Consider the following 11,318-nt stretch of genomic DNA (forward strand, 5'->3'; position numbering starts at 1 on the left):
TTCTATATAGATGTATATGAAGTGGATATGACGTGTTAAAAATCTTACTCACATTTCTTTTATTTTACTTCTAATTCCTTTACATGAAATTATATTAAGATTATATGGAAAACTAATTAAATATGCATAGATATTTTTTTTTCCTTTTTTATTATAGGCTATATTACTTTCGTATTTAGATAATATTTTATTTTTATTCTAAGAGAATGGACATATTTACACATCCCCTTCACACTGTAGTATGAGCCTTTCCGCTTAATTATAAAATATCTATATAATAAAATAGTATTTTTTTGTTAATATGTTAATGGTTCAAAATTCAGAGACATCAACAACCTATCCTCGTACAAAAATAAATGATCAGTGATAATTTTTCTTGAATAATAATGATGAGTCAAACTACATTTGCATATAGTAGCGCATAATAATTTGACTAAATAAATAAAAATAAAAATAAATTTGAGTTAAGAAAAAAATTGGAAATTTTCTCGCCCCTTCGCAGGTTGCGCCACATCCACGTGGTTTGCTTCAAGATATTCCTAACCGTGATAAACGAGGGCAAATGAGTGGCATCTGCTACAAATCTCTTCTTCAGTTTCCTGAGCTTTGCAATCCCCACACAAAATAGTCGCTAATAACATCTTTGTATCGACATTCCTTGAAGTCAGATCCACAGACAGTTCAAAACCACGAGGGGGGCAGCCATTTCCCAATAATCTTCGAATTCTTCTCTATCATGGGTGCCAATTGCAGTTCTAGTTGCTTCGGCTCTGCCATGGGAGCCGAGGCAAGCAAAGTGGTACCTGAGTCAGAATATTTGTGGCTGAGGTTCAAAAGGCGTATAAAGAAGAAAAGCAAAAATCAGTCTTCCCAAGCAGGCGATTTCGCAAATTACGATGTCGAGATTTCTCCTCCTTGCCCTAACAGTGCGAAATCGAGGCCTTTGGTGAGGATTGTTTCTATTGAGCGAGATGGAGAATTCGTTTCTATAATTCTATTACTTATCGGTAAATAAATATCCAGAGAGCGGCAACCCACAAAAAAGGAGAAGTCAATGGGATTCGATGCAGTAGAGATGAAGGTCAAATCACGTGATCCTAAAATTTTGGTGAACTCACGCAAACTTGAAGTTTGTATTGAAAAAAAAGACGAGGCTTCCGTGAAAAAGTCGGATGACCGGTCATGGTTTCGAATCACCAAGGCGTTTAAGTTCCCAAAGGTAAGGCTTCGATTTTTAGCATATATCAGCCATTTCTTGTGTTAGATATATATACTTAGCTGTGAGAAATGTGTGACTGACCTTGCCCCGCTGCTATTTTTGTTTGCCAGACGCTTTCTTTTCACTCAAATGGCCGCAAGGTTTCACAAAACCCTATCCAAAGAAGTCGTTCAAAAGATACGAAAACGCCTATGATCGAGCAGCCCAAAGCACAAGAGAGCCGGCAGAGAAAGGAAGTAGCAGACTCGATCCCGGGACCAATCGAGAATTTATCTAAGTCTAGCGGCACCTCCGCTGCAGTGGATTGTAAGAGCAATAAGCTGTGGAAATTTATTAATTTTCATAGGAAAGTGAGTTCTCATGGTACCAGACGCCAGGGGATCAAATCCGCAACACTCTCACAGCTTCCGCGCCGAGGCATGAATAGTAATCCACCTAATTTCGAGCCTAAGAAGATTAAGATGTCTGTATAAAGGAAGGGAACCATTATGGGGGACACCACAAGTGAAGGTGAAGGATACATCATGGCCATAAATTTATCGATTTTGATTATAATTATGGCATGTTTGGTAGTGTTCTCAAACAGGCTCTTAGCGGTTCTGTGCACTTCCATATGGTGGTATTACTTCCCAGCCTCGTGAAAAATTACAGACTGTTACCCTGTGTTAACAATGGCGGATTAGATGTTAAACCAGAAGAGTCAAAGAAAATATAATGAGAATGCTTGCATTGTCAGTGGCGCCTATGAGTACCCAAAGAAGGATTGTCGGCAGGGAGGGTTTCGCAGAGGTGTTGGTATGTTGCAGCGACCGCTTCAATTTGTAGGGAATACTCTTATTCCTCACTTTAGTATGTACAAATTGATTATAGCGAATCGAGTGTTCATAGCGGTATACACAAGGCATGATCTGTCATGTTGGGGGCCGGCCGTCCAGTGGTCACCATTCACCCGTGGCTCATATATCAAAATTGTAAATGTGAGTATTGTAAATCTGTAATGTAACCTATCAAAATTTTGAGCTGAAATTAATTTGTATATCGTCTGACATGTAAAAAATATCAATGCCGCAGATTCTTCCCCATGCAATCCCCAAAACTGCAAAGATTGTTAGAAGCGGAACGTCTCTATAATAGAAAACTATAAACAAACACCTGGTTATCAAAAAGGCTCCTACTGTATTTTTACCATGGGTTATTTACTTTGCTGTTTGCAACTTTTTGTGGTAACGAGCTTCGTGGGAAACATGATCACAGGACGAAATATAACGAAAAATTCAACTTGATAGGTATGAATTTGAATTTTAGATGATTATAAAATTAAATTGATTTTTAATATAAAATAAAATTAAAAAATAAATAATTTTTTGAGGGGATAGAGAATGATATTGTTTAGAATATAAGAGAAACATATTGGCAAACCAAGGGCATCTAGATGGTTGTCAGGTTTCTCCCATGAGGTTTGGATCCTCTCTAAATTGAATTTGTCTCCTCAGATAATGGTCCCTTCATCTTGTAAACTCATGGTCTCTCTTACGTTATGCCCGAATCATTACTCTGTTCCTCCGAGAGGATTCATTAAGCTTAACTCCTCTGCGAGGATTCATTAAGTTTAACTTTGATGATGCCTCCAAAGGTAATCTGGGGGTATGGGGGAATATTTAGAGATTCTCATAACCAAACTAAAATCATTTATGCATTGGACTGTGGTCTTGCCAACAACAATGAAGCAATTTAGTGCTTTGGAGAAAGGCTTACTCATCGCTAAAAGAGAAGGGTATAAGAAATTGATGATAGAAGGTGATTCTTGCCTGGTGATTGAAGAATTTAAAAAATTGAATTAAGGATCCAGTAGTGAAAAGATCAGCCATAGTTGGAGAACGACTCACTTGGTGTAGATATTGGAAAGATCCTCACTGATTTCAATTACTTAATTCCATCCCACATCAGACAAGAAGGCAACAAGGTGGCAGACTTTTTGGCAAACTAAGGCTGCCAAAATGTGGGAAGGATGTTCGAATCCCCATGGCGTACTAATGAAAATAGAGAGGATATGGACAAGTTGGAATGAATCTTGGAAAAATATGCTAGCGATAACCACCTAAACCACCAAGATTTGAATTAGAGACCCCTGATCAAGGTGAGAGTTGAAAGGAATGTGTTCATGGGATTCGTGCAATGGTTAAGAGAGTAATGATGTGGAACAGTGGGTGGTCAGATGGCGAACCTCACACATATCTCCCAATGCAAAAGGTGGTGAGGAGTTTTAATGTAATTAAGGTTTGGCACTAGCATCGATTAAAAGGCTCGCTCTTTGGGTTTTATATGAAGGATCTATTCTTGGCGGTTTGAATTGGCATCACTGCTATAGGAACCTTCAAGGCGGTAGTGAAGGCATCATCCCAGGCTTGGAACTCAGCTGCAGAGAGCATATTTTCTCCTTTCGAACAATGTAGTCACGAGTATTTCCAAATAGTTCTTCTTGTCAATGCCCTAATCCTTGTGTTTTGTTGGTATTTCACAATTATGTGGATAATTATTTCTAGGATGGTCATATAGGTTAGTAGAGAAACCTCCTTAGGGGCATGGGGGACAAGGGTCATTTTTTTTGTTGGATTGTCTGGGTGTTTTTGAACTTTCCCTATTTATTCTAGAATTTTTTTTCTCTTGGTGCGCGTGCAACCTTGAAATATGCTATGGATACCAGTGTTTATCTCTTGCATGGGGAATTTTTTTCTTTCTTTAGTTTTGTCGATAAACCCTCTATCTAGTATGATATGGGGAGGTTTTGTGAAGGTAAACCTGGAAGTGGATATGATATCTTGTTTAAGGAGGTTTTGTGAATTCCAGGATGTTGTTGATGGCCTGTCCCATCGAAACCATGTCAATGGGGTGGGGAAAGTTCTGTCTTACTGGCCTAATGTTAATTGTCCTATTGTATATTATTGTCTAACTTCTATAGGGTCATTTCCTCATCAAATATGTTGGGACCTTGATCCGGATTTAAATAGGAACACAACAAATTACAGATATAACCATACATATAGAGATGTAGCAAAAATAATACTTCATTTCATTACTGTAAAACACTGAAATATGCTTACAAAGAGAAATCGAAATAAACTAGCTAGGGTAATGGTAACTTATTTCTGGGAAGAGATGTGGCAGCTACTTGCCTCTGAACTCTGTTATAATGAGGCTTGAAGGCCTATTTATTGTTGAGAAACAATGGAAAACCCTAAACATCCAAAAACCTAACCCTAGAAGATGAAACGCCAAACTGTGGGCCTCGTTGGGTAAATTGGTACATCAACTTCCCAGGGTCGTAACTTTGGCATACGATCTTTGTTTAACGCACACAATATCTTGTTAGAAAGATATATTTGAGAACTACAACATTGGGAAGAGCAACATTGGTCCAACAACTCATGTTGCTCCCAAGTTTCCCAAAAAACATCGTTTAGGGCCTCAGAACGGCTCGGGAAGTTCAGGACCCAAAAAACTACTAAAAATAGTAAACTATGCTACAACTAAGGAAACTGAAAAGCTGAAAGAAACAATGGTGGGGGTCCATGTGGACTTGGTGGGTGGCCACCAGTATCCACCTAGATCATTCCTCCCCCCTTAGGAAGCAATGGTCCCGATCGTGTTGAGTTCCTCCATGAGATGAGGAAACTTTTGCTTAACTTGGTCCCTGGTGAGCCACTTGCCCTAGTGAAGGAGTTGGCCTGCTTTCACAACTCGATATAGTTGGATATTCTACTGGAAAATGTGCTTGATCTGTGTCTCCATGATCCGATTAGTTTCAGCTTGTTCCATGCAATCTGGATTTAACCCTATGGGTGTGAGTTGTTCTATAATGTCAAATGTGTCTAGTAATGGTAGAAAGTATGGTTGAAGGCGTTCCAAATTGAACACTGGGTGCAGGCCAAGGAATGGGGGAATGCTGAGCTCAAATGCATTGTCTCCAAAAACCTTGGTAATGGTGTAAGGATCATATCAGAGTGGTCTGAGTTTCCTATAGGCTCAGGTAAGGCATTCATTTTGCAAATGCAACCAAACATTGTCACCCACCTAAAATTTGTGTGGTACCTGATGTTGATCATGTCGCTGCTTGTACTTGCCATTTGATTTCTCCAGAATGTCGTGGACCAGCTGGTGAATATGTTGGATGTGCTCAATGTCGTTGTTTTCCTTATTTAGTTCGGACTAGACATGAGCCGAATCTGCGTGAGTCGCTAAAAATGGCATGGCCACATCAATGGGACATAGTGGATGGAATCCCAAGCCCACCTGAAAACGGCTATGGCCAGTGGAGTTGTGGAGAGCCGGGTTGCAGCTATGCTAAACATAGGGGAGGCTCTCATCCCATGTGCATGGATGCTTTGAGTTGTGCATGCGCAGAATATGTACGATCGTCCTGTTGACAACCTCTGTCTGGCCATCAATTTGAGGATGGAAGGCTGTGGACTTAGTGAGTTTGGTGTCCAGCATTGACCAGAGACTAAACCAAAATGTACTGAGGAACCTACTGTCCCGATATGAGAGGATAGAATGCGGGATCCCAAAGTGTACCCACACTCATTCAAAGAAGAGTTTAGCAGTGACTTCTGTTGTGATATTCTTCTTGCAAGCCGCCATAATGGCCATCTTCGAGAACCTGTCGACGACCACAAAAATATAGTCATTTCCATGCTTAGTAGAAGGAAGGCCCGACATGTAATCCATGGAGATGGATTCCCAAGGTCGACTAGGGGTAGGCAACGGGGTATAGAGGCCTTGCTTCTTGCTGGTAGGTTTGGCAATGGCGTAGGCAGTGCATGATTTGATGTACTTCTCGACATCCTGTCGAAGAGTCGGCCAATAGAAATACTTCTGCAATACTACCACCATTTTCTCGACACCGAAATGCCCAGCAGCACGACTGTAGTGTGCTTCCCAAATCATCTTGGCATGCTCGCTTGAAGGAACACAAAGGTGACCCAAGTGGCATAACAGAGCATCTTGGGGGTGAAAATCTAGAACATGCTAACCCTCCAAAAGTGTCTGGTATGGTGGCTGAATTCTGAGTCGCTTTTGTAGAGAAGTGGCCAATCAAAAGTCTCGTGCCCATAATAGTTGAACATGGTGTTTAACGCCATGATCGGTGGTCGACTGAGGAAATCTGCAACATTATCGTTGCTACCTTTCTTATACTTAATATTCAAATGGAATTGCTGTAGGTATGTGGACCACTTCTGATAGCAATCATTCTGCAATTTCCCTTGGGTCTATATGAACTGCAAGGGTTAGTGGTCTGTGTGGATGACCGTTTCCTTCCCCAAAATGTAGTGCTTTCATTGTTGGCAGGCCTGCACAATGGAATACCCCTCTTTGTCATAAGTGGGATACTTCTGGACTATTTCTAGAAGTGTCTCATTATGATATGCCACTACATGCCCATGTTGAGTAAGGACTGCCCCAATAGCATAGTCAGAGGCATCTGTCTCGACATCAAACTGTTGTTGCAAGTCTGGTAATGCGAGCACTGGTGCCGAGCAGAGGCGATCTTTCAACTCTGTGAATGTCTTCTGTTGAGATTCAGACCAAAATAATTTTTCTTTCACTCCTCCCTTGGTGACTTGACTTAAGGGCCAAGTGATATGAGAAAATCCCAACACGAACCTGCAGTAGAAGTTGGCAAGACCTAGAAAGCTGCGGAGCTCTGTTAGAGTGGTTGGAGATGGTCAATCCAAAATGACTTGGATTTTCACTAGATCCACATGCACCCCCTGTTCATCAATAATGTATACCAGATACTGAACCTGGGTCATGCCAAAAGTGCATTTCTCCAAATTGGCACATAACTTGTGTTGCTGCAGTGTTTGGAGAACCTGCCGGATGTGGTGGAGGTGCTCTTCCCAATTATGGCTGAAGATCAAGATGTCATCCAAGTATACCACTACCAATGAGTTAATGAATGGCCACAAGATGTCATCTATTAACCTCATAAAGGTTGCAGGAGCATTCGTCAATCCGAAAGGCATAACCAACCATTCGAAAAGACCCTACTTGGCTTTGAAGGTAGTCTTCCACACATCGGAGGGTTCGATTGGTACCTTGTGATATCCTGACTTCAAATCGATCTTGCTGAAATATTTTCCCCCCCTCAGCTGGACCAGGAGCTCATCAATTCGTGGGATTAGGTACCTATTACAGACAGTGATCTTGTTCAGTTCCCGATAGTCAATACAGAGTCTCCAAGTCCCATCCTTCTTCTGTACCAACACGATTGGGCTCCCACAGGGTGATGAACTCGAACGGATGTGACCTTTCTGCAGCAGCTCTTAAATCTGCCTCTTGATCTCATTGTTCTCCAGAACAAAGCGCCGTTAGATTGTTCCATTGGGCAGTGGCGCACCTAGGGTCAGATCGATGGAGTACTTGACCTGATAGTGCAGAGGAACCCCTGTGAGGGAGGTGAAGATGTCCTCGTACTCCTCCACGACCTTGTCAATTTGTAGTTGTAGTGCGGAGGGGTCCTGTCTGGAGGTCGTGGACACCGTCTTCTTCTTTCCTTGAGGGCGTATCATCAGGAAAACAAATTTTCTGGTTTTGGAAATTAGCTTACTGCATTGTTTTGTAGTAACCAAAGAGATGGCGGTAGGCGGTGCTATCTCTGGTATCTTGTACAACTTATTTCCCAAAGTAACAATAACAGCACAGGGCCTCTATTCGTACATAGCATGTCACTTCCACAAGTATGGTTGTCCTAATATGATCTGAAATGGGGCACTAAAGGCTTCTTGTCAACTTACAAGAACCTCTCCCACTCCAAATCTTATATATTCCCAAGATCTATGCTTATGATTGACAATTTGCGGAATTAAATGACTTGAAATAGGTGTATTCTTTTGTTTGCCTTTAACTTTTAAGTGCTTATGTTCATTTGCTTAAATCGATATGAAATGCATATAACAGTATATAAAGCAGCAAATAAACAAACCACAGGAGACAACAATATAATATGGAGTTCATCCTAATATTTTGGGCTACCTCTCCTTGAGCACTAATAAAATCGATTAGGCTCTTTGGGATTATGGCTTCAATTCTTTTACAAGTGCTACACTTAACTCCATTGGCTTACAACTGAACCAATGGGCTCAGAATGCCATTGTACCCCTGGCTGTCTTTACTCTACAAACAGATCTAGGCTTCTCTGTACTGGACTCCTTCAATTAGTGCTCTGAGCTATATTGAGATCTAGCTTGCACCAACTCCCTTGCAACTCTCTTAACTGTCTCTAGAACTCCTTCTTCTGTATTCAGCACCCTTTTGACATCAACAATAGCTTGATCATTTGATCTCTTTGCTGTTCTGCAACTTCACTACAACATTATGGCTCTTAGAAGGCTGCTTTGAGCTCTCTGGCTTTGCGGCTCTGCCTCCAACCTCTGGTGGCTCTGTCTTTGTCAAGCACTCTGGCTCTGCAGCTCTGGTGGCTATCCTCTGTCCCCTCAGCATCTCTGGGTTTATTGCGTTTTATAACATGTTCTGTTACCGCAATCGCTTAAAGCGTGGAAACCGACTGTCCGTCTCTTCGCCTCCCTCTGTGTTTTAATTCATGTTTTCATGAAACATTCTGTTCATCATTTCCTTATGATGGGGAACAATGATGTTTGAATTAGAAATGGTTTCATAATTGAAAAGGCACTGGCAAGCGTGGGCAACCCGATTGTTTGGCCTTCCTTCTGCCTTAATCCCGAAATAGACACATAATGGAATACACAGACAAAACTCACAAAAACACATCATGAGCCTTTAAGCTGGAACTCAAATACTATCAAGCCAGATCTATAAATATTTTGGGTCCACGCTTTGATTGCATATCGCAATTGCATTGTGTAAGGTCCAAAAACCCAAATAGAAGGAAATACATAGAAAATCCTCTATCGGGCGCCAAGGCCAGATTTCAAATGATATGAAATCATGTCCATAAACCTTATCGGGTCTGTGCTTTATTGCAAGTCGCAATGGAATGGACCCTTTGTATTTCTCACCCCGATCTCTAATCCCTGATCGCTCCGATCGGCCTTATCGGCTATTGGCGCATCGATAGTATTTCCGCTTCACGGTCCTTTAAACTTTCCGATCAGCGATCGTCGATTCATTCACAACCATTGATCCCTTTTATCCATCTGACGGCTACGATGGAATCGCTCATCGCAAGTCTTTAATCTATGATGCGATTTTGGCAGTTAATCTAGACTGTTGATTCCCTGTTTAATCCGACGGTTCGCACTAAACTCGAAACATCAAACAGTCCACTCAATCTCCATCGTTGATCCACGATCTCCAATCCAATGGCTAACAACCATTTCAGGTGGCCCACTTCCATAGAGATTACCCACTCGAAAAAGCGGTTTACTCTCTCCTACGGCGCCCTACATGTCAGTTGGTGTATGGAATTGGATGAAGCCCTTCCAATACTACTTATTGCCTGAAGTCTGCGTGAAATACCGTTTACCGCCTTCCTTTCAGAACTCAAAAGGTTTTAGCTCATTTTTATATAAATTCTTCAGATCCGCCTGGCTGGGACTGCCCATGCGTTTTTCAATGTAAAATGCGCTTTATAAAGGTTTTAGCGCTTAACAAAGGTTTTTAGTGCATAAGGCTAATATTAACCCTTAGCCCAATTTTAATAAGAAATGCCTCATTTTCTAAGGACATTGGGTAAATCTTCTTTTTATAATAACTCCTTCATCTGAAGTCTGTTTTGGCCCGTTCAAATTGTGTTGTATTCAGAATGAAACAATCTATGAAATGAGACTATTTTCAAAATCATCCAATGACTTTAATTTTTCCTCTGTAAGGAAAATTCATAGATTTAGAAGTCTATGTTAGATCCATTTTGGATCACTTCTTCCCACTAAAAAGCTTTTGGACTCCAAAAGACTGATATACTGATCTGAATAGTAAATGAGAGTACCTCACTCTCTTCTTTCGGCCTCCATACACTTGCCTTGCATAGTGCCTCTGAACCAAAGCCTTTGAACACTTTCCTTCCTGGATGTGCTTGTCCTCCTGGGAAGAACTGTTTTCCTCCTTGACTTCATGCAGAACTCCTACTGAGAAGGTTTCACAAGGTAGTTTGAACTTTTCTGCCTTGATCATTGATCCAAGGTGGCTCAAAACAATGTGAAGTTACATCTGCTTCACAAAATTTTCATTTGTACCTGTTTGACATACTGTCAACAACAACTGGATGGCCTAAACTTCTGCTTCAACAAAAGAAACAGATTTCACATCTTGTGAACACCTCCATGTCTCTACATCTGCATGCAAATGATTGACTAGATAACAAACCAATAAACATGCCTTTAAAACAATTGACCCTTCAAGTCAAGCATGTAGAAAAATAACTTTAGGATTCTTTTTCAACGATGAAACACTTCATCATTATCTCCATCTTGGAGACCAAATCAACTTTTCCCAAGTCAATATTGCATTACATGCATGTTTACAACAAAGTAATCAACCCTTCAAGTTAATCACACATACATGTTCAAATACAAAGAAATCATCAACATCCCTATGTTCATGCATATCATGCTTATGCATGCATTTCACCTTTCAACTTTCACTTAAGCACACTGTACTTTCGAAGCTGAAATGAATATAATGTTGTAGCAATAAAGTGAGTCTCCTACTCAACTTTTCCATTCACCTTCTTGGTAAAAACCTGCAACTTGCATCTCATTAACAAAGAAATGCATTCTATTGATTTGATGCATTTTCAAAATACATGCAACTTTAATTGGATAAGAACTCTAACCATTTATTACCAATCCATTTCAAAGGTCCTACCTTTCTCTGCACATCAGCATCAACATGTGAATCATCCTGAAACACATCAATCATGGAATATTTCTTTCCAGTCCTACCATTATCTCTTTCCACCCTCTTCAAGTTTTGTGGAAGCATTGTTGGATTTAGAGTCCAAAATTTTGCAGCAATATGTCCTTTCTTATGGCAGTAAGTGCCACACATGTGCATCCTCTTGATAGCATGCTTTGCCTTGTCCAATAGACCTTTGGATTCTTTCTTCCTTTCCTTCAAAAGT

The 11,318-nt window shown here is 40.7% G+C and overlaps 1 pseudogene; it reads left to right on the forward strand.

The window, feature by feature from the left end:
• The first annotated feature begins 632 nt into the window (after positions 1-632).
• LOC149232723 (uncharacterized) lies at positions 633-2,217 on the forward strand (annotated as a pseudogene).
• The last annotated feature ends 9,101 nt before the right edge of the window (positions 2,218-11,318 follow it).

This window comes from Pinus tabuliformis, chromosome J (assembly GCF_031772625.1).
Source record: "Pinus tabuliformis cultivar Carrire ecotype Pingquan chromosome J, CPIR1, whole genome shotgun sequence".
NCBI lineage: Eukaryota > Viridiplantae > Streptophyta > Pinopsida > Pinales > Pinaceae > Pinus > Pinus tabuliformis.